The sequence below is a fragment of the Rattus rattus genome, chromosome 3 (genome assembly GCF_011064425.1).
Source record: "Rattus rattus isolate New Zealand chromosome 3, Rrattus_CSIRO_v1, whole genome shotgun sequence".
NCBI lineage: Eukaryota > Metazoa > Chordata > Mammalia > Rodentia > Muridae > Rattus > Rattus rattus.
Window position 1 is genome coordinate 170,498,685 of NC_046156.1, and position 25,369 is coordinate 170,524,053.

Genomic DNA, 25,369 nt, shown 5'->3' on the forward strand with positions numbered 1-25,369 from the left:
CTGATAATCAAAGAGAAAACTTCACTTCACAGAGGCAGGGAAGAAATGCCAGGTAGCTGCATTCCTGAGCCTTGGCATTGACAAATGCAGAGGGAGGCTGGCCCTTATCAGGAAGGAGTATTTACATGATAGTACTGTCAATGTAAAATAAAGCCACGATAGTTACTAATACCACAGAAGTGATGTGATTAATGAATGAGCTCTTTCAAGAAAATCTCACAGGTCCGTCATCAGGAACCCTGAGGCGACAGAGACTTCTTAGGAACACAGTTTCCAAACCACTTCATTTCAACAGCCTCCCACGTGTTCTCCACGTCTTCTGTCTTGTCTCTGTTAAACTACTCTTCACATTCCATGCAGACCTTTCCTTCTGCAAATGCAAATCTCCCCACGTGCCTCCTCTGTCTGCAATGCTCGGATCCTTTTCCTCAGTCTCAATCTTCTTGCATGGCCTGAGTCCATGCAGAGGGCTGGCCCTACCTCTGCTCCAAGTCTCACATCTTCCCAAGACAAACATCACAATTTCCTTTATTTGATCTGCACTCTTCCAGCTACCACTGTGTTGCCTCTGTATTTCTGTTCTCTGCTCTCTGGGCTTCTCTTTCCAGGATAATGCTCTCCATAGGCATCTTCCTCTCAGCTTCATCTTTAATTTGGTACTGAGGCGCTCTACCATCTATCGCAGTGTGATCCCAGGACCTCTTGATCAGATCTCATTACAAGTTTTTGTGATGTGGTCCCAGGTCATCATACTTTTTGCCACCATTATGGGCCCGTGAGCCAATCTCACACACTAGCTCTTTGGGAAAAAGGGATACTTCATCCACCTTTGTGTTGCCAAGGCCTATCCTGTTATTTAATTGGTGGTTGATTAACCCACATGGAGGGAACATATGGATGGTCAAAAGGCCTAGAGTTTAACTTTATAAATACGGAGGATACTGTGCTACTTTCTGCTCAAGTGTCTGTCCTTTATTGCCCCTAAAAGTGAAGAACTCCTGTGGAAGAGGGTGTCCATCTCCTGACGTTCTCTGCCTTGTGCTTTCCTCTTTGAATCCTCTCCATGTCCCATGGAGGACCCTGAGTCCTACACTGATGCTTTTCATTTACTATAGAGAGATACATAAATATCTCCTGAGTATGCCTCTGAGTAATAACAGTCTGGAGAGAAGGGCATAAAATAAGGTCAAAAGAATGAGGTCTAGGCAGCAGATGCTGGCGAGGATGCGGAGAAAGAGGAACACTCCTCCATTGTTGGTGGGATTGCAGACTGGTACAACCATTCTGGAAATCAGTCTGGAGGTTTCTCAGAAAATTGGACATTGAACTGCCTGAGGATCCAGCTATACCTCTCTTTGGGCATATACCCAAAAGATGCTAACATATAAAAAGACACGTGCTCCACTATGTTCATCGTAGCCTTATTTATAATAGCCAGAAGCTGGAAAGAACCCAGATGCCCTTCAACAGAGGAATGGATACAGAAAATGTGGTACATCTACACAATGGAATATTACTCAGCTATCAAAAACAACGACTTTTATGAAATTCAGAGGCAAATGGTTGAACTGAAAATATCATCCTGAGTGAGGTAACCCAATCACAGAAAAACACACATGGTATGCACTCATTGATAAGTGGCTATTAGCCCAAATGCTTGAATTACCCTAGATGCCTAGAACAAATCAAGACGGATGATCAAAATGTGAATGCTTCACTCCTTCTTTAAAAGGGGAACAAGAATACCCTTGGCAGGAAATAGAGAGGCAAAGATTAAAACAGAGACAGAAGGAACACCCATTCAGAGCCTGCCCCACATGTGGCCCATGCATATACAGCCACCCAATTAGACAAGATGGATGAAGCAAAGAAGTGCAGGCTGACAGGAGCCGGATGTAGATCTCTCCCGAGAGACACAGCCAGAATACAGCAAACACAGAGGCGTATGCCAGCAGCAAACCACTGAATTGAGAATAGGACCCCCGTTGAAGGAATCAGAGAAAGAACTGGAAGAGCTTGAAGGGGCTCGAGACCCCTTATGAACAACAATGCCAAGCAACCAGAGCTTCCAGGGACTAAGCCACTACCTAAAGACTATACATGGACTGACCCTGGACTCTGACCTCATAGGTAGCAATGAATATCCTAGTAAGAGCACCAGTGGAAGGGGAAGCCCTGGGTCCTGCTAAGACTGAACCCCAGTGAACTAGATTGTTGGGGGGAGGCGGCAAGAGGGGGAGGATGGGGAGGGGGAACACCCATAAAGAAGGGGAGGGGAGGGGATGTTTGCCCGAAACCGGGAAAGGAATAACACTCAAATTTATATAAGAAATACTCAAGTTAATAAAAAAAAAAAAAAAAAGAATGAGGTCTAGGAAGGGTTCTGAAAAATCACGGAGAAAATGTGCATGGGAAGACTATGAAGAAGGCTTGTCTGGAGAATAAGTTATATTCCCAGGACACAGTACCTTGCCTTTTCTTCCTTCCCCCTACTCCCAAATGCTGGACTTGGCCCTAGATTTTTCATGATTATTCTCTTCTAGACATAAAGAAAACGTGAATGAGTAAGGAAGTAAGATGGATGCTCTCTTTGGTTACTTCCTTGAAAACAATGTCTTGTGATGTACATTTCTTGCAGAAAAATTTGGAGTAAACCGTGTAGCACCATACACACAGGGAAAGAGGACATGAAAGTGGGACACTAGTTGAGAAAATCTCCAGCAGGAGAAGGGAGAGACAAGAGGGGAAATGTGTCCTCACGTGAAAATGACAAAAATTCCTTAATAGATGTATGAAATCATCAAAACATTTTTAAAAATTGGGAAGTCTAGATTTCCCCCAGGTTCTGAAAATGAGTCCAGTGCTTTGCACAAGCTAGATAACTACCTTGTCACTGAGGCTTTAGCCTAGGGACTGCTTGCTCCTGTGTCAGGGACCCTATGTACAGGAGATGCTCTAGAGACCAACCAGTCAAGCAGAAGTGGATAGAAGCTGATGCATTAGAAGGGGCAGCTGCTCTACAAACTGATGCTTTCTTGGAATCAGAGTCTGATTCTCCTCTCATTTCTCATTACACAGAAGTTGCTTGAGCTGCTCTATTGCCTAGTGCACTGAAGAGCTCTAGATCAGTAGGTGGGCACAGAGAATCAGTCTAGGCTCTCCTTCACATAGACACCTCCTTCTCCTCCAAGTATTCCCATCCAGGAGCTTTGAGTGGGGTCGAGAGCTACACTTTACTTATTCCAATGCCTCCACGTCCACTATCCATTATTAACTGTCTATAGTGATAAGTCAAGTCCTCTTGTTGTATAAGCATAAATAGAGACAAGGAATAAGTTGTAAATCTGTGGATGAGTTCCATTCTACAGAATAGCTTTTGGGTAAAGCAGTTCCAAGATTTTTTACCTTCTGTAGAAAATCCTCTGGTGTTGTCTAGCTTGTGCTGAGCGTGTAAGCCAACTGAGCAGAGGACATGACCAGTTCCAAAGCACAAGGCCCTACCTTCATGCCTGGTCAATTCCCCATTTTCATCACACAGTAAGAAATGAATCTGGTATGAAGGACCACCAATGCTAAATGCTTTGGTAGAGAACCTGGTTTTAAGAAGTCAATGATTTTGAACCAATACACTGATTGCTCTGGGTAATTAGGTTTTTTGCTGTTGTTGTTTTTTTTTTTATTTCTTTTGTTTTTTTTTTTTTTTTTTTTTTGCATGTTAGCATCACTGAGTTGGTAACTTGCAGGTTTCTTTGGGTTCTGCAAGCCCCAGCTGGCCCATCAGTTTTCCTGGACAGCTACACAGCCATGCTGTAAGGTGCATCCCCTCAGACTAGGCTCCTATATCATTGCATGCACTACTGATACTGTTGCCTGAACGTTCTCTGCTCTAGAATGTGGCAAGCACTCGAAGGCATAGCTGACTCATCTTCCTCTCGTAGCCTTTTTTTCTCGTTGCATGGAAATTGTTTGTGATACTTCTGTGATTAGGTTGAAACATGAGTTCTTTGCTTATATTCAGACATTTCATAAGCCAAGGTCAAATAAAGGTTATCAAGGGAATATTTTCTTATCTCATGGCATGCAGAAGCTCATCTGACCAGATAGCTACAGCTTGCCTGAGATGGCTCGCATAGGGCTTCTGAGTCGATAAGCTGGTATCTTGAGGAAGCTTCGTTTTTTAGAAAAAGTCTTGGCATTTCGTTGGTTCAGGAAACATTATGGGATGCCTTCCGTGTGTTGGGCTCTCAGGTTGAAGGCAATGTGTCTCCCACTGCATCTGCTTAAACAAGGGCTGGCTCCACTCTATGACCTTTGGCCTCTAGAACCAGAGCTCTTCTCTATTCCAGCATAGACATCTGAGTTCATTTTTCTAGCTAGTTTTTCCACTTCGTTAAAATCTCTGTTTTTCTTGATTCTATTAAGTCTATATTATTGTCAGTTTCTAACTCACCCCTTTTATTGTTTCTACTGCTTGCCATGCTAAAATATCTGCCCAAATGGATACAGTTGCCATATTATTGGGCCACAGAAAGATGCAGAGAAAACTCAAAAGCATATGACTAGCTCAAGCCAATCTGAAAAGACCATATGCTGCTTAATTCTAACCACGTGATAATTTAGGACATGGAGTAAAGCCATAGAATCAGGTTGTTAGGGGTTTGAAAGGAGAGTAGGAAAAGAGGACTAGGTAGGACATAGGACTTTTAGGATTGTGGAAACATTTTGTACAAGTCAGTAATGTGTCATCATGCATTTGTTAAAACCCATAAAATAGCTGAGACAAATACTCAACCCTAATGTAAATGAAGTAAGAGCTTAAGTAGATAGTGGTACATTAATGTTGGTTCATCGTCATAAATATGTCATAAGAGAGTCACACGTAATGGCAGAAGAAAGCCATTTAGAGAGCAGAGTATCTGGAAACTTTCTGAAGAAGACAAATTTATTTTGAAACAGACTATTATAAAAAAACCAAAGTCTGTCAAAAAAATAAAAATAAATAAATAAATAAAAGAAGCATAGCTCACCCAGACCTTCCTTTGGTGTAGTTTGTAGTGATTCTTTTAAATTTACCATCTAACCTTTCTTTGCCTTTGAGGAGGATCTGGAGATGTTCCCAAGCCCACACTAATTCATCTTTATCTTCCCTAAGGACTGGTCTGACATGTGACCACTGTGCTGTTGAACTGATCTTTGATCCTGTAACTGACACACATTTTCTCTCTGGAACGCTGGGTCTTGAAGGAATCAGAAGTGTCTTGGCTTGGTTTTGTAAGTTAACAAACAGTTACACTGCCCATCTCTTGTTAAAATGCAGGTCCATCCATACAGTGATTTCCACCACTAATATGGTAATCACACCATGCCCCTGTTCATTTTTAGTCCACAGATTGGAAAGGTGAGAGGTAAAATATCAGAATGGATAGAGAATCAGAAACAGACCCGCACTCCTTACCTGTGACTCTCCTCTGTTTGAACATGTCCCTGCGTGTTGGACTGCAGCCTGCTACATATTGGTTATGAAGCTTACAGGCAAGTGGAACTCTTCTCTCCACTGCCTATCTCAAGAAAGGAGATTTCTGTAGCTCTGACTTCTTATTCTTTACAACCCAGTGAAAAGTACAACCGTTGTTAATGATTGACTTACATGCTAAGGTATGGAGGAGTGCTATCAGCACTCACTCATAGGGACAGGGAACACAGGACAATTCCTTAATTAAAATCACGAGAACACATTTTGATTCAGATAGTTTCCTGTGATATAGCTTGTGGCTCAGGGAAAGCTTGCTCACACGTGTCTGATAGGAAAGGACTTCAGTTTTTATCAAGCTTTAAGCACAACAGCTCTGGAGGGAAAGCACCGATTTTCAGGATCTTTGAGAGAAAATCCTTGTCAATTATAAATCTTTATGCATTTAAAATATAGAAAGAATTCAAAAAATTTTTGAATTAGCCATCAGAAAATGTAAATCAAAACTATTTATTAAGACTGTAGAGATGGCTTAGCAGTTATGAGCATGCACACTCTTGTGGGAGACTCAGATATAATTTTCAGCTTCTACATAGTGGTTCACAACCATCTTTTACTCCAGTTCCAGGAGATGCGACAACCTCTTCTGACCTCTGCAGGTACCAGGCACATATGTGGCATACACATACACATGTTCATACATATAGGCAAACATTCATACACATAAAAATAAAATAAATAAATCTAAAGTAAAAAACTTCAGAAAGCTGCAAGGAAGCCAGGTTTGTTACATACATGTATGATAATAACAATTAGGAGAACTATGCATGAGCATCAGGGAGAGGCTAGCCTGGTCTACAGTCTATGCACTGCACATTAAGTCATTCTGGGCTACAGAAGACCCTATCTCAAAACAACAGACCAACCAACAAACAGAACTGAGATTCCATCCCACTGTATACACAATGGCTGAAAACAAAATCAAAACCACAGTAAATTCTGGAGCAGATGTGTAGGGGAAGAGATGTTCATACTTTACTGTTGGACATGTAAAGCAGAGGAACCATATAGAAATCAGCATGGAGGGCCATCAGCAACCAAATGAATGACCATATGTCTAACTTGTACCGTTCCTGGGTATATACCTGAAGAAATCTGAGGCAGCACATCAGATAGATAGCTTGCACATTCCTGTTCATGTAGCACTATTTACAGTAGTAAAGGTATGGAACCAGTGTGGGTGTCCACCAGCAAATGACTGGATAGAGCAAATGTGGCACATAGACCTAGCAGAGTTGTATTCACGTGTAAAAAGTGAAATGCATCTATCATCTCTCTGTCTCTATCTATCTATCTATCTATCTATCTATCTATCTATCTATCTATCTATCTATCTATCTATCTATCTATCATCTGTCTATCTATCATCGTCTCTCATCTATCTATCTATCTATCTATCTATCTATCTATCTATCTATCCATTATCTATCTGTCTATCTATCTATCTATCTATCTATCTATCTATCTATCTATCCATCCGAGAATATCATTCTGAAACAGTTTGTATGCCAGATGGAACTAACTAGAGAGGCAAATAAATCAAAGAAGCCACATTTAGAAAAAGCAATACTACATGTTTTTTTTTTCTCATATGCAGAATCAAGAGGGAAAAAACTGAATAAGCCTGGTGACTTGGATCAGTGGTTAGAGGCCCTTTGGTATGGGTCAGATGACCTGGGTTTGAACCCTGGGTCCCACAAGGTGGCAGGAGAGAACTAACTCTGAAGAGTGGTCAGCTGACTTTTATGTGCACATTGTGGGACATGCATGCCCTCCCCTCCCACAATAAAAAAAGAATAGTTAATATGAAAGTAAAAGGGGTCTATATGAGAATGTGTTCATATTTATGACATGGAACTAGAAGAGGAATTGTTTGTGGGAAGGAAGATTATCAGGAGGGTGAAGGGGGACAAGAGAGACTAATATGGTAAAATTAAGCTAAGTAAAATTATTTATCTGTCTATCATCTATCTATCTATCTATCTATCTATCTATCTATCTATCTATCTATCTATCTATCTATCTATCTATTAATCATCTATCTATCTATCATCTATCTATCTATCTATCTATCTATCTATCTATCTATCTATCTATCTATCTATCTATCTATCTGAGAATGTCATTCTGAAACAGTTTGTATGCTAACTGAAAACTAACAAAGACTAAAGGTTTTTGGAAGTGTAGTCCACTAGGTCCTATGATTCACAAGCTCTGATAAATAAAGAGCAAGAGAGCACGTCATTCTGGGGCCATATGCAACAGGCCTACCATGAACCTGGACTCCATAGAAACACCAGCTCAGTCTTGTCAGCCGTGAGAACTCACTAGGTTTTCTGGATAGCAAAACAACAGTGGATACGGAAAGAATGGGAAAGGAGGTCAAAGAGAACATGAAAAGGAAATTTAAAAACAGACCTGCTTCCCCATAGTTTCTAATGAGTGTGCTGCCTGCCCAGACTCACACAGAGGAAGGGGGGCTCTATAGGACAGTCACATTCTGAGATATTTCAGGACAGCTGGGACTCTAGAAGGAATTCTCCAAAGCATAACTTCCCCAAGCATAAGCAATTCCACGTTCCTCAGCTTCTCACAAATCACTTCTTCCTCACACGGAAAGAAGCTAGCAAGGAAAACAGTCCCATCCCCCAGGGGGCTAAGTGGGCCCAGGGGACATCATCTTTCCTGAGCAGACAGCTCTCGAAGATGGAGGTTCTCACGCTAGGCTCACTAGGCCCCAGGCTCCGCACAGCTGCGGCACTTACCTTTGTCTCTGGAGCACCAGGTGTGAAGGTTAGCTGTGGTAGGAGCTGCACGTGCCCAAGAGGGGATGGCCGAACATCACAACAGTCTCCCTCAAGCCGCTTGTGCCAAACTCTTTCCTCGGAGGTCACTAGCCCCTCCTTTTCTTCTAGTCACCTTGAGGATTATCGTGACTGATTGAGGCTGAGCGGAGAGATGGCATCGTGAAGGACAGAACCTTTGCTTCTGTCTCTTCTCCCATGAAAGTATGTCAAGGCACAGCAAATATTCACAGTACTGGGAGAATGGCTCTACGTTTTCTGAGGGAGATGGGCAGGTTTGGAGGATCTACCTAACCCACCCACTGGTTTCTTGAGAGAAACACAAGAACTCAACTGAGTTTTGCTAACCAGAGGAGAAATGCCCAATACCTTTGTCTGCCCATGGCTCTGGCCACCAAGATGTGTTATTTTCAGTAGTATTTGAGAGAAATCCTGTCCTTCCCTTTGTGGTGTCTCCCACTGTGGCCCTAATTGGAAGATATTACAAAATTGCATTGAAATGTGAAACTGGTTTGACCTTGGCCTGTTTCGCCTGGTGAGAGAGGAGTCGCAAGTGGGAGAAAACAATTGTTTCTATGAAAGGCAGAGAAAGCAAGCAAATATAGAACTGGAAGCCGTGGGTTGTCTCCCAGGATGCAGTCTGGGGGCTTCTTGTATTCTCATGAGGCAGACAGAGATGAAAGTATTTTCTGGACCTCTGTGATGAGGACGCTGTCCCCAAACAGCACTTTCTATTATTTATCAGTCTCTAAGGCTGACAACATATCGTGCCTAGGATTTTAACATAAAGTAGGGGGACACAGGTCCATTTGAAGGACATAGAGGTGAAGGTCTTGGAAGCCACTTCCTTCTGACCTGGATGTCTTGCCTTATTTTATTTTAACTCATTGTGAACCACTTGTCTTAAGAATGGATGCCAAGATGAGCAGTCAAAAGTCTCAAGTCGGTGAGGAAGTAAGGCTGGCCCTGCCCATTTACTTGAGATACATGACAAATATACTCTTTAGAAATGTATGAAAGGATAATTTTTGTTTTTTATTTATTTTTCTAATTTTCTATCTCTACATATTAAGGACAGGGTCAACTCCTCTCTTTGGGGCTATTTTTCAGATTGGTCCGATGGCTTTAATCTGGAAATGAGTCCTTAATTAGGTCCCAGTGAAGAATTAACTCAGCTTAATGTTCCTCTCACTTCTTCAATCATTTGGTACAGTCTCCGGTCCCCACCTGCTCAGATCGTGAGAGAAAGACCTAAGGGTCTAATCTTGGAGGGAGCAGAAGGTAAGCCAGCCAACTGACCAGTGTTATCTGCATGGGAACACTCCCTGGCCTGAGGCTGAGGCTCTTTTCCTCAGGGAAGCTTCCCGCCTCAGAGCATGTGACTTAGTAAGTATGGACTGGCACACAGCACCATCAGGGGAAGGGTCAGGGTTTCCTTCCCACTTTGCTTTGACACCTGGGATCTGCAGCAAACCTTGAGGGCATTCCAGGGACATGCAATGACTTGAGCACCAAGTCTGGCAAGCTTACGGGATAGCAATCACAATAGTTGTTGAGAGGGAAAGAGTGCTCCTACACTTGCCCATACTACCGAAGGTGATGGGACCATTTCTCTATTTAGTCCCCTTTTTACCCCCCTTCACAATGCCCTGTAGCCTCTCCTCTGATGCATGGATGATGGAACAGTAGCCTTGGTCTCTCTTAGCAAGTTGTTAATTCTGCCAGTTCTTTTGAAGAGCCTCTGAGCCCCTTGAATGAAGGGCTGAGCAGAAAGAGATTAAGGAAGCCTTCCTCCTGCCCCTCGATGATTCCCTTTTCCTGACTCTAACACAGCTGACCTTGGGCCATTTTAGATTATCATTTGGTAAAGTCATCTCGTGCTTGCCAAAGTAAACAAACAGGATGCTGTTTTGTGATGCCCTTGACATCACAGAGCATTGCCTCTGTTCCAAGTTTCTCTGTGGAGCTGACAGCCATGATGATTTTCCTTGCGTGGGCAAGAGGTGAGCACTTGTAGAAGGGTTAGAAGGCTCTTCTAGAATCTTCCATCTTTCCTCAGATGGAAGTCCTCACATTTATGTCCCCATTCACCTCATGGCTACTCTTTAGTAAACAGGCCACGTAATATATTTATCGTTATGTGTGGTTAAGGAGGAGGCACCAGATCTCTAAACAGAAAATAGTTTTGTTCAACGAACGGAATATCTTTTTAGTTTCCTGTTTTGTTTCTGTTACATTCTGTTCCACTCGGTCTTTGCTCCCCTTTCCTCCCTTCTGGTTCTTGTCCCTTTGGTACCACTGCACACTAGAAGCCTCCCTGGTTTGTAACATAGGCTTGACCTTTTGAGGTACATGTTCTGCACTGATAGTATTTCAGGTACCTATCCCGAGAGACATGCTCTTGGGAAGCATTAGGAGGTCCAGCAACCTGCTGATAGCAAGAAGCTTGAGACTTCCCCACAAGTACCTCATTGTCTGGATGGTCCAGTCCCTTTTCCTGTTGACACAGGCTGACAGCTAAGTTCAGAGAAGCTTCACAGTGGTCTTTAGGCCTAGCCACTGTTTTCCTGGCCTCTCCAGAGGTGGCCACAGGGAAAGCTGAGCAGGAAGTTCTTACTCTGAGGAAAGGTAATGCAAAAATCCATAGAGATGGTGCTCTAAGCTGCCCATCCACCACTGTAAAAGGTTACTGAGGTGAGGCTGATCCAAACCCCAAAGCAATGGCCTTCCTTGAGCATAAGGAAGTGTGGGGAGGAAAACAGCAGCTGCCTGAAGGTGCAGTCTGTGCTGATTGTCTCTTGGCCCAGCCAGGCGGTGTAAAACTGTGGGACAGTTTCAGTTTCAGATAAGTGTGTGAAAGTGGCTATGACTGTGAAAGAGATAAAACATTTGGTGGAGAGTCAGCTACTGGTTCTTGAGAGGGTCAGCTGCTCTACTTTGTGGTACTGTTATGTGAGAATAGCAATGGCCCTCACTGTCTCCTGTGGTTATGATACGGGCATTTTCAAGCTACCACGTGATAGCCATAAAATAACTCTAAAGAAGATGAAATTTAGGGGAAATGAAAAACTTTTTTTTTTTTAAATACAACTTGCCTTAAAAAGACCGGGACTGTACTCTCCTGTGTTACAATTTACCCTTTATACTTTTCTAAAATCTACTTATTATATAACACAATAAATATATAACCTATCTTGGAATCTTCAAATAGAGCAATTATAAATCTCTAGAAGAGACTGAAAATGAATATTTATGCTTTTCTATTCCTACAACATTTTGCTGCTTCTCCAATAGTACTAGATTAAAAGTTCATACCCTATGATCTCAAAATTAACAAACACATGGTAACTATCATTACAAACACACACATACACAACGATGTGCAAATATGAATGGAACAATGGCTTTAAAATTGTTAAGAAAAATAAGCATCGGAGTTGTCCCATTTCGGTCCCAAAAATGTGCATGAATTTTAGAAAACAAGGAATGGATGGGATGACAGGAAGAGGTGGGAACCTATTTGCCCTGGGATCTTAACATGTCTATCAGAGCACTACGCTCTGATTTGTAAAGTGAGGGATGAAAAATATCTGACAGGACTATCATGGGGCTTTCAATAATATTTTTGACAACTTTGTCCCATATTATCTACTAGCAAGGTGGCCCTTGACAAGTAGAGGTTCCTGCATGGTTCATGACTGTGGGCAGAAGAGTTACTCGATTGCACCTGGACTACAGGCTTCCCCAGATCTAGTTGTCTGTCTGCTCTATGGTGAAGTAAGGTTGCTTGCTGTTCTCAGAATACAGAATGCTTTAGAGCACAGACTATCTGATTTCTTGACCGACATAGCTTTGTCCAAAAAAACCGGCTTTTCTTTTTTTGTGAAAAAAAGAGGCTTCTAAAAATATACTTATTGTTAAATATACTGTTTTTTGAAAGCATCTCATTTGATGAGATTGGATTTTTTCTCTTCCTTGGTTTCCTCATTCTTCATTTTCTGCCCCCCCCCTTTTCTTTAGCAGGAGAGAATCTTTCTACATAACACACGATGGTCTCAAACTTGCTGCGATGAGACTCTCCAGCCAGGGAAACTTATAAAAGGAAATTTGAAATTGGGGGCTTGCTTACAGTTTCAGAGGGTTAGTCTGACTAAGATCATCATGGGGGTAAAATTAGTGGCAGCCAGACAAGCATGGAGCTGGAGAGGTAGTGAGAGCTTACATAACTATATGCTGTCAGGAGACAGAGACCATGAGACTGGGCCTGGAATAGGCTTTGAAAATCTCAAAACCCCAGTGACACACATGCTCCAACAAGGGTACCCCTCCTCTAGCAAGGTTACACCACCTAATCTGCTCGTTAAACAGTTCGACTAACTGGGGACCAAGCACTCAAACACATGAGCCCCTGGGAGCCATTTTCATTAAATGTGTTCAGCATATGTGTTGGTATCTGTCATGCACATGTGGGTACCAACCAAGTCTACTAAAGACCTTAGGGTACCCTGAAGGTGGAATTAAGGCTGTGAACCACTTCATGTGGGTGGTAAGAACTGAGTCTGAGGCCTCTGAAAGAGCAAGTGTTCTGTAATCCTAAGCAATCTTCCCATTTCCCTGAGTTAATTCTTGTACTACAAGAAAATAATACAATCTTAGAGATGCTTTTTCTATTAATAAAGCCTTTCTTAAGTACACTGGGTTGTCAGCTGGGGACACTGTGTGGAATCCAGTCTTTGAACATGGCTCCATTATTGTTAGGACACTAGGAAAGCAGTTTTAACATTAATAGTAACGGTGGCACCATGCTCTTGTAGAGAGTTTCTGGATTTACAGAGATTCTAGGCATAACTGGTCTGACTGGATCGTCCCTAAAGGATATCAGCACAAACAACGCAGAAACAGTTTCATAAGACCCACCAATACAAAGGCTGAACAAAGTTTTCCAGGACCATGCAGATAAATTCAAACAGATTTTTTTCCATTGTGGAGTATCATTTTTTCTTGTATAAGGCTCCATTCATAAAGGCTTACTTTCCACCCAGTTTTAACTGTGTGGCACTACCAAAATTCTATAGATCTAAAATGAGATGTGGACATGAATTATCAAGTCATTACACTCTTACAAGTGGTGTAATTTGTAGCAAGTCACTTAGGTGCCCTAAATCCTACTTTCTTCTTTAAATGGGCATAATAAAAAATAATATCCAAATTAATGAGAATGCACAGAAAGCTACTAGAAAGGATGGTATCTAGAGTATAGACAGTTCTAAGAATTGAATATAAGTGACACTACTTTTACTTCAATTGGAATTCCTCTGCAGACTGGAGCTCCTTCCTTCATGGAACTGGTAAGCTAATGGCACTGGCTATGGCATCTCTCAGAGCACTGGAGCCAAGCTCTGATCTTTCACTCTATAGCCATGTGACCTTTCTCACATCACTTCATTGTCTTACTTTAGATACTCTATCTTGGAAAACTGAGGCTTATAACATTTACTCCTAGAGTTACTATAAGAGTAGAATATGGAAGAATACCCTTAGAAGTATACTGCAAAAGAAGTGGCTGAGTTCTCCTCTCTCTCTCTCTCTCTCTCTCTCTCTCTCTCTCTCTCTCTCTGTGTGTGTGTGTGTGTGTGTGTGTGTGTGTGTGTGTGTGTGTATGCAAAATCTACAGACAGTAGACCTTTCTGTGCTTTGACAAGGACGTGTTTTGCTCTGTCTTGGAAGAGTGGCTGAAACTTTCCATTCATGTTTTATGTTTCAGCAAAGCTACATGAAATACAGGAAGCTATGAGCTCAACTGTTCATGTCTATGATGCTATTTGAGCTGTACAAGCTTTCTAATGCTACCAAGGGAGAGAAGTAAAGGTATGTGTGTGTGGGGGGTGATAATTACCTGGACAAGAAAAATGTTGAAATTATTATTATTATTATTTCTCCGAGGCAAGGCCTTTTTATGTAGCTCAGATTGGCTATGATCACATGACTCTCTTTCCTCAACTTCCTGAATACTAGAGTTATAAAAAATTGGAAAAATTGTAATTCATACTGGAGTTGGCATAGGCGATTCTGTTGAGGCATTTTGGTACTGAAAGGAAAAGGGAGTAGGGCAGTAGGAACAGATATGTTTCTGTCTAAGTCAAAAGAAAGACTGGTGAGTGTCCCAAATGAAGCTTTATGCAAAGCAACAAGGCCATGACTGGTTTGGAGAACAGACAGGTCTTGGTGAATGGGTTTATTTGATTTAGTGTGCACCAAGATGACTTGGAAACATTGGAAATCCCAAGGAAACAGCTCTTTGGGAAACTGTTGGCATAGGAGGACATGCCTGAGTCTCTCCCAGAAATATTCACCTGAGAGATAAGTAATTGTCCCTTGAGTTTAATATACAAGGAAAACCAAAGACCAGAAAGATATGAGTTTCTCCGTTACAATTACATCCAAATAGGGAACTGGGTTTCTTCTTTGAGGCATTCTAATAGTGTCTGGGGAACTCTAATCTTCTTCTTGATCTTGATTTAAGAACACAACCAAGTCTCCTTACAATTCAGCAGTTATCACATATTACACAGCTGTCTCCCTTGGGCAACAATATAGAGGCTTATTTTGCAAAGGTTTTGGAGGAATTGACATTTGACTCAGACAGAAATTTACTTAGAAGGCGTTCCTCGCCATCCACCTGTATTTATCTTACTATTTTATCATGTTAGTGTTGCCAGCATCACATTGTCTGGAACTTGTCCTACTATTGGGACACTTTACCAGTAGTTGCCTCATCAAATGTAAGCTGTATGGCTCTTTGGTTTGTTGTGACCTAAGGGACTTGGAACACTCTAGTATAACTCCATGCTTTAACATGCCCTTGAATATGAGCTACATATGTGGGGAGGGGAACTTGGAGCAAGAGCAATACAGTTTAGGGCAACAAAACAAAGGACAGAGGTTTCCTGTAGAAGGCCATACATTGCCCTATGGCCTATTCAGTACCTGGCTTTTTATTTTAATGAAAATGGAACCAAATATTCATATATAAAAAGAAAGACTTTCAGAAGGGCTATTACCAACAAGTACCAGAGTTGGGAAATATGAAGAGAGACTCTAGATCCAGTTTTTACAAAGAACATGATCATAGGAATACTTCATCCATGCCCGGGGCAGCATACCCTATTCTACTTTGTAAACAGGGTGGGATGGGTCAAATGCTACGTATGGTTGTTTATGCCATCACGCCTCATATAGTCAACAAATATCAAAACTACCAAGGCCCAGAAGAAAGCGTGGAGATGACAGCTAACCTTTCAGGAGAAACTGAACGTATTCTCCGAACAGGATGAGGGAGTATGTGCAAAGGACATACTTAGATCCCTGTGTGTTCCAGCACTCCTCATGCTTTAGACCAGGAGGAACCTTCAGGGCTACTCTGGAGCAGCCTCAAATATCACCCTTCAGATATTTAGCAGTGTACTCTCCTAACTGTCCAAACACTGCTTAAACAATTCTAGGAAAACAGAAGACCATCACCTCAGAGAGTAGTTGCAGTGTATTAATTATTATTTTTTTAATGCTGCCAGATTTTTGTTGCTCTGGCAATTTCCCCCGTTCTGGTTCTCAACAATAACATCACTCCCCTTAGCTCCTACATCTTTGAAGTTAAACTTCTAACAAATATTGATTTGCAATAAGCGATTTAGGTGCTCTAGACATTCTAAACATAGTAGATATCTTGAAAATCCACAATATTTGAGTCATATTATAAGGGTAAACTTATTTGCATGCCTAGGAAAAATAATACCCTGACCTTTTGATTGTATGAAACAAAACAATGTACCCAAGGCTGTTTGGATGCTGTTAATATTAATATTGATTATTACTATTAATGGATATATTGAAACATATAGGGTATGTGTGATCTGACTTGATTTCATCCTATATCCCTCAAAACTTTCCATTTATACATGACAATTTAAACAAAAGTAAAACAACCAAAATTTTTTCAGGCCTGTTTCTTTGAGATTTATGGAATCTAACTTTTAATGTCTTAAATCATAAATACAAATAAAGTCCTTGGAGCATCTCAGAGGTCTCTGTCAAATCCATGGATATTCTTTGATAATATTTCTAACATATTTTCATGGACAGACTGAATCTTCTTTATCTCAGGTAGTTAGGAATAGGGTTAGGAAAACATCTTAGTGGCTAAGAGTACTTCCTATGCAAGCATGAAGTCCTGAGTTCAAATCCCCATACCCATGTAAAATCTAGGCATGTTTGAACATACTTGTAATACCAACATTGAGGGGGAAATCCATGAAATACACAAGTCAGCTAGCCTGGCTGAGACCATGAGCGTCAGGTTGGTAGAGAACCTGTCTCAACAGAATAAGGCAGACAAGGGGCGAACAGGAAGATATTTGATATTTCCCTCTGGCCTTTTTACTGAAATGCACATATACACAATATACACATTTTCTACACACACACACACACACACACACACACACACACACACACACACACACACACACACAAGCAAACAAAGCCAAACTGTAAAAGACAGACTCACAAACAGATAAAGAGAAAGCCGTTTGGAGATATGACTGGGGTCAATTCCCTGTTTCCCTTGCTCTCACTACCTTAAGCCTGGGAATTTACTAGGCCTGCTGCAGAAGGCCTGCTTTTGTCACACGGGCAGCTGTGTAAATACTCATGGATCAAGAGTAAAGTCTGTAGGTAGAGCTAGAAACTCCTGAAGCCTGACTATGTGGGATCATCCATCAAGGCATAATGCTGGACAAGTTGATTTACATCTTTATGCTTTTGTTTCTTCACCTGTAAGATGCAGATGTTGAAAGAACCTACTGATTGCATCTTGGAGGTAATTTATATATTTTATTTTCATTTAGAAACCTTTGGTGGAAGCCAATGGTCTACTGGAATGCACTGTATTTTGAGGAAAGAGAAAACGATAGCCTTTGCATCAAGAGACCTGGGAGAAGGTTCTCTGCTAACTGATTTTGCTGGATCACAGACCCCAGAGCACTGACCACAGCATTACGGACTTACTGCAACTGATTCTAAACTCTGTGTTCCGTCATCTTTGTCTTTCTATGTGCTCTGTCCATCAGGCCCTTTGCAACAAACTACCCGAAATGTCAGGGACATGGGAACCACTGTAAATTTGTATATTCTCTACCTCCCCACTGAATGTCCTCCTTATTCTCTTCCGGTCTATTTATTAACTACCTCTCCTTCTGTCTATGGCTGCAGTATACCTGTGTCCTCCACTAGACTGTGGACATATTAAGGGTGGAGAATGGCTCCTTTTTGTACCCTGGTGCCAAGTAGGGTGACTAACGGTAGGGTAGGCAGACAACAGCTATTTACAGTGTTTGGTAAATTAAGTGAGTACATTTTCACTAGATCTTGTAAGAACACTGAGCATATTTGCTTTATAGTTTAGAAGAAATATGTTCAAGCTTCTGCCTGAAAGTGAATCAATAATGCCATATCCACAGCAATACCCTCATTGAAGTCATAAATGCAGTGTATTCTAAGACCATTCCTACACTCCTTTGAAAGCATAGAAAAAATTTCAAGTGGCAATTATTTTGTGTGGCCCTGAAAATGTCAATACAAATTCCTCTGTTAATGGAGCATCTGCCTTCTGCAGTAAAAGAGGACATCCTGCATAGTGACCCCATTGTTGGGCTTAAAATGACAGCATGCTGTAACTCCGTAGTGCCTTCAGCTGTCTCCTCGGGAGATATTATTCCCAAAGGTCACCTGGGAGGGGAAGGGGTCCAAGCTGATCATTTCTTCCAACTAGCTTTGAAAGGAACATCAGTTCCAAGACTACTTTGTGGTTATAATGCTTCAAAATCTCCCTTGCATGAGCACGGTCATTTTAGAGACACTGAATTATCTTTCTCTAGAGGCTGTAGTGAACTGGAACTAGATGGGTTCTTAATTGAGAAAGCTTGAGAGCTTAGGGATGTGTAGTCAAAATGAGTTTCTGAGGTAAAATTAAGTATCTGATTATGCCAGAAGTGACAGTGCCTACACAGTTGTCTTATCGATTAAGACATATTCTTGAGTATGTAATTACTCAAGTATTATGTAATTACTCAAGTGAGTATGTAAGACTCACCAGATTGGAAAAAAAGAGAGATGGTAGCCAAGATTACACAAGCTCTCTTTTATGGTCATGGAAAGATAGGTGGTATCATTGCTGTGTGGTGTTTGGGACCAATATACAGAAGTAGATCCCGTTCTGTCATGCCAGGTTATTGGACTCAATACCATCTGCCTACCAGTTGTGAAATAGCCTAGGCTAGAAATCTATAAACCAAAAGGCCAGTGGCTCAAGTGGTTGATTCAGGCCCTATGCTAGCCCAACACATCTTTGCTAGTGATTTATCAAACACTGAGATGAAGGGAGAAAAGATTCCTACACTTAAGAAAAATGCTTATGGAGCTAACTTTGTTAACATGGTTTCCTGATAATAATGCTCTTCATTTCTTCTAGGGAGAAAGCATGGGGACTTTGAGCATTTCAAGAGCTCAGTATTGCTATGCTTTTGGTAGGTTGTTGAGCTTCTTCCCCTCAAATCTTTATCTTTGTTTGGTATCCTTGATGTTGCAAGTCAAGATTGAGAAATTAAATTGATTTCTTTTTTGAGGGTCATAGCCATTGCCAAAGGGAACAACACCACGCTAATATTTAGTAATAGTGATAAGGAAAAAAAATCATCATGGTGGGGGGGTTATAGTCAGTTCTTAGAAACTTGTGGGGCAACACTTTCATGGTACTAAAGTGAATGTGTATTTGAAAAGGTCAAAGGTGTGAAATCTGTCCCACCATACCCCAAGATCATACTTTGACTTTGCTGTCTGACTCACATGTTGGAAAGTATCCTGAATTATGAGTGTATAATACACAGGTGAGAGGACAAATGCTTAACTATATTTTAAATCTCATGATGATATGGGCCCCTTTCTTGGATACAGGCTTTAGGAATTTCTACAACATATGCAGCTGGGTTTGATCTGAGAGATGCTCCAATAACCTATCCTAAGTATTTGGGATGCATGGTGGTGCCCTTCAATTCAAAGACTCTCATAGTAACAATCTTATTCATGAAAAGCTGCAATCAGAATCAAGCCTTCCCTAGCCGACAGAAAGTACATAAATTCAAGGGATGCAGAACATAATAGATATTCTAGTTTGCTTTCTATTGCTGGTAAACACCATGAGCAAAAGGAATCTGGAGAAGAAAGGGTTTATTTGGGTTAAACATCTTGATTACAGTCAGTCAGGAAGGGAAGTTAAGGCAGGGTGAGGATTAGGAATCTGGAAGCGGGAACTGAAGCAGGTGCTGAATGACAACTGTTGACTGGCTTGCTCTTTGTGGTTTCCTTGATCTGCTTCATAAAACCCAGACCAGCCCAGGAGTGGCACTGCTCACAATGGGTTGGGTGCTCCATGCCAATAATTCGTCAAGAAAATGCCCTCAGTACATCCAAAAGCTAAAAACTTTAGAGGTCGTTATGTTATTTATTTATGTATATGAAGTACAATGGTAGTTGTTTACACAAATTTAGACTTTTTAAAAGAGGAGTTTATCCAAGATCCATGAGAGAAATATGTAGAACAATAAAGATACCAAAACTGAGAAACATCTAAGAAGACATTTACTAGGTTTCTGGAACCAAGTTCCTGTTTCTGACTACCTTAGAAGAGACCGAGTAAAGAGGAGGGAGGAAAAAAAAATCCAGATAATACCCAAACTCTACAGTCAGTTTATAACTTGGAAGGTATATCACAGATAACACTATCCATGGCACTGACTTATGATAGGAATTATTAGTCAACATACTATTTGCTGCAGGGGAAAAAGAAAGAAGCTAACTGCTCTTGGTTTCTCAAAATTAGATCATGATCCTTCATTTTCTTAAAGGGTCCAGCTATTCTTTTGATTAATAAGACCATCTTCAAACAGAATCCCTTCTAGACCCATGTAAAATGATAACCTTTAGAAAACAATTCAGCTGAATGTTATGAGTCTGAGCACTGGACCATTGATCAGGTATCTAGCAAGTTCAGAGGATAAGGATGGGAGGTTGAGAAGGGAAACAAGAGTCCAGCAAACCAAGCATCCGAAGGCAGCGGATGCTCGAGTCATCTATTTTGAGTGCAGAAGAATAAATGGTGGAGAAAGAGAAGATTGTATCTCAACGCAGAAAGCCACATCATTGGCATTCCTCTTCCAAGCTAATATTGAACGAGGACATGTCATTCTGCCCTCCAGTTGTGGGCTGAAAAACTTAGTACACATTGAGCAGGTTCAAGAACACACTGCACATGATAAATGTTCACAAATATTGGATCTAAGTAGATTGGTTTTTCATTCCTCAGTGAGTAAGCATGAAAAATAAATAGCACAGACAGTGGAAAAAGAACCAACGAGAGAGCTGAGACATCAGCTGCCAAGTGTAAGGAAGCGTTTCTCATCTTCAGATGAGGCAGAGAGTACTGTGAGAAAGGTCATGTTAAAAGAAGGAAGAATGGCAGGAAAAGTATTCTTGAAGAGAAAGGAACAGGTTAAAGGGTAGCTTAAAATAAAGTTTGAAAATGATCAGGAAAATATGAAACTGTAGGACATGGAAAATATTGTAGCACTCTAAAAGGAGTAAATGGACTATACGATGGATGCTACCCAAAATGGGTGACCAAGCTAACTTAGTGCTAATATGTGATTATAAGCAGGAGAGTCAGTAATCTCAGGAGTTTGCATTGCATCCCCACTGAGAGAGCTGAAATTGAAGGGCGAGAACACCGAATGTTGCCAAGTACATAGAACAATGCTCCTCTCAGGTACTGCTGAAAATCACAACCACTTGGAAAATCCTCGGTTCCTACTTGAGCATTAAACATACATCTTGTGACTTCAGGATTCTCTCCATTGCTAATTGTGCAAGTGAATATAACAAGCCTATAAGAATAGTAACAACAGTTTTATTAATAATATTCCCCAAATAGGAATATTCCAGGCACTGCAAGCAAGAAATCAAGAATGTAGAGCACAGTAATATACAGTGGGAATGAGGAATAGTGCAACAGGGCTATAGCATCAACATAGCAGATGAAATGGGATAGGTTGAGGAGGCCCAGGGTATAGGAGAGTGTAAAACAAAGGATAACTACCACTAAAGACCTCTTGAAAAAGTCACATGGGAACCTAATACTTTAGAATTTTATATATATATATATATAATATATATATACACACACATACATATATATATATATTTGTGTGTGTGTGTGAACACACACACACACACACACACACACGGAAAAGAAGTTTAATGAATTTACCCTATAATTTGGCATAAATTCCCTACTAGACACCAGAGGCTGACAATTAAAGTGTCTGGAATGCATTATTTCTATTTTTTTTATTTTTTCTCCATCTTTATTAACTTGTGTATTTCTTATTTACATTTCGATTCTTATTCCCTTTCCCAGTTTCCAGGCCAACATCCCCCAACCCCTCCCCCTCCCCTTCTATATGGGTGTTCCCCTCCCCATCCTCCCTCCATTACCACCCTCCCCCCAACAATCACATTCACTAGGGGTTCAGTCTTGGCAGGACCAAGGGCTTCCCCTTCCACTGGTGCTCTTACTAGGATATTCAATGCTACCTATGAGGTCAGAGTCCAGGGTCAGTCCATGTATAGTCTTTAGGTAGTGGTTTAGTCCCTGGAAGCTCTGGTTGTTGGCATTGTTGTTCATATGGGGTCTCGAGCCTCTTCAAGCTCTTCCAGTCCTTTCTCTGATTCTTTCAATGGGGGTCCCGTTCTCAGTTCAGTGTTTTGCTGCTGGCATTCACTTATGTATTTGCTGTATTCTGGCTGTGTCTCTCAGGAGAGATCTACATCAAAGATTTATTTATTTATAAGAACACTATAGCTGTCTTCAGACACAGCAGAAGAGAGCATCAGATCCCATTACAGATGGGTTTGAGCCACCATATGGTTGCTGGGATTTGAACTCAGGACCTTTGGAAGAGCAGTCAGTGCTCTTAACCGCTGAGCCATCTCTCCAGCTCTATTGTTGGTCAGTGAAGCTCTACCAGAACATCACAGGCTATTGTTATAGGTTTTTAGTGACCCTTAAAAACATGTACGACTCCATTACTGAAGACTCTACAGACTTGAGACACAGAACATGGAGAAACTAAGCTTGTACTGACTTGGATATTCCATCATTCATGGCTAGCTTTAATGGTACTAGTAGGTACTGTATACACTACACGAGGAGAAAAGTAATAATCACTGTCACTCGGTGAGAACTCTAGCAGTGAAATACCCTGTCAGATGTGCCCATTTGTGAAATAATTGAATGGATCTAAAAGGAGTAACCAGACTTTGATTGGGTTTAAGACTTGCTCCACAAGACAGAACCTATGCCTGACTGGGCCGCAAACGTGTGGCTGTACATGTCATGGGCCCTAAGAGAAAATCTAGCACTATTATTCTGTTAAGTATACAGTATTAACTGCCTAAGTGCTTCCTAATGACATATTGTTATATATCAACAAGGATATCTATCAAACTCATCAGAAAAGCTTCTCTATTTTGCACTAGATTATGGTTAACACAGAAACCCTCACATGGCCAGCATGATGAGTGACAGACTGAGGGATGCTCAGTCCTAAATGGCACATTTATGCCACACTCCCTCCTCTTAGAGCTTGGGGTTCATTGCAGAAGAAGGGGTGGAAAGATGCTAAGAGCTGGGTGATGATTAAGAATAACATCTTGAGGCAGTAGGGCAGTGGCACCTATGAACTCCCAGTGACATACTCAGGTGACAGCACACAAAACCTGGGCAAGTTCAAGCCAGACAGAATCCAAGCATGAATAGGAAGCAGGCATGGAACCCCACCTCTGGCTGTTGGAAGATGGAGAGTTAGTTTTCTCCTTGCCCCCTAAAATGTTATGTCTACCATGTGCTTTCTGATCCATTTTTATGAGTTATTCTTCATCAAAAAGCCTATAAGATCAGAATTGTTTGGGAAACCCCATTTTAAAATACTATTTTTACTTTTTGAGATTATAGCATAACCGCATCATTTCCTTTTCCTCTCAGTTTTCTTGAAGGGTGCATCCCCAGGTCGGCTGACCATGTTGCAAACAAAGGCTCCATACCCACTAACGGGCAGCATGAATTGGAATCGATGGGCTTAAAACAACGAAGAAGATCCAGAGTTGGGTGAGTCAGGGAGGGGCATAGACCTAGGAGGATTAATCAAAATATATTGCACGACATTCCCAAAGAATAGAAGTGTATTATATTCATTGATTGCTACTCGTCCCTACGTGAGATGGAATAATAATGTCAGCAACAACATGAAAAGGTTTGAAGGCGAAAGAAGTGAAATGGAGCCCAGGCTTCTCTCACATAATGTATTATCCCATTGATAGAATTGTTAGAACCAACAAAACTAATGGAAGTGACAGGAATCAGGTCAGTGGTTGTTACAGCAGGTAATTGCTTGGGCAGGGACAAAGGGAAACTTCTGGGAGAATGGAAATAGTTGTCTGGCCAGAGATATGGACCCTCCAGGACACATTATTTAACCAAACTGATTTAGCTGGACATGCATAGCCTCCATTGCATGGAAACTGTTACTATATAAAAGAGGCATTGGAAGTTTAGTGACATATTTTGAAAGGGGTAAAGTTATAGAGACAGTAGCCAATTAAAAACATTTAAAAATAAAAAGTTAAAGCAAACATAGCAGTGTCACAAGAATGAAAAAACACGGGTCTGCACAGTGAACGATTCAGTAAGTGCCACGCAAAATCAGTAAAAGCAAGCTCTCACTTAGGCACTCGGGACAAAGATCTTTGCTTTATTAACTTTCAGATAAAACATAGGCGTTCTGGAAGCCGAGCGAGTCCCTACGAGAACACTTCTATGGACAACCTCAGATTGTTCTGAATTTAAGGCAAAAGGCCAAGCCAGGTATGTGTGTCATAGTAGCTCGTGAGAAGCTCAAGTGAGTGTGAGGCCAAGTAGAATACAGAGGGAGACCCCATGTCAAAGAAATGAAGGCAGATGGAAAGACCAACATTCCATAGCCAGTCAGGCAGGCGGGTTATTCTCTACACTTAACACTTTACACTTAACTCATTCCAAGCGATTCAATAACATTTGCCCACTCATTATACTTCAGTTGTTCCAAGTTCCTCTAAGAAGGGAACTAAAACTAATAAAGTAAGATGCAGAGTTTGAGTCAACACACAATTATCCATGACTATATCATAAAATGAGTAAATTGTTTGATAGCTAAAGTAACTCGTAAACTACAAGTCACCTAACATAATGTATTGACTGACAGTAACACGAAAATGAAAATTTAAAATACTCTTTTAAATATTGAGAAAGAGGTTGAAAATGGATCAAAACTCTCAACTTTGATGTAATGATTTAATGGTACCATTTCATCCAGAAGTTGATTGGGGAAATGTATCATTCACTTTGACAGGTATGGGATATTTTGGATGCTTAACAGTAACTACTCACCAAAACAAGAGGAGCCTAACCACCAAAACCGAGTCCATGCGAGTAGCAAAAGACACATGAGAAGGGAAAGACTGGGAAACACATAAAAAGGAGTGAATCAAGTTTAGATAATTTTGGCTGTCATAACTGACCCAGAATGACAGAAAACATGTCTCTGGTAAAGTACATTCAAGAAACATTGGTTAATGTCAGTCAAGGTAGTTTCTTTATTTCAGAGATCAGGCTCAAAACATATTAATATCTCCAGAACATTGAGAATACTTTACCAGAAGCGTTCTTATTGAAGTTCACGTTAGAAAACGTATTCCCTGCTACTGTGATATAACATTACAGTAACTTTACTGTTATTTAATATTTAGATCAGTAATCTAAATACCAGAAAAAGTTAGACTCAATAGACTGAGAAAAATCATTACTTACGGATACAAAAATTAAGAAGAGACA

General features: G+C 41.0%; 1 protein-coding gene across 4 annotated transcripts in view; it reads right to left on the reverse strand.

Annotated features, from left to right (window-relative positions):
• Positions 1 to 25,369, reverse strand: part of Prlr (prolactin receptor) — a 169,088-nt gene that overhangs the window by 123,352 nt on the left and 20,367 nt on the right. For 2 of the 4 annotated variants that reach the window (XM_032898790.1, XM_032898785.1), the window contains exon 1: positions 5,456 to 5,590. The exons of the other annotated variants lie outside the window; for them this stretch is intronic. The gene's annotated coding sequence lies outside the window, so the exon portion shown is untranslated. Of the gene's footprint in view, positions 1 to 5,455; positions 5,591 to 25,369 lie in introns of those variants that run through there. 4 annotated transcript variants of the gene reach the window in all.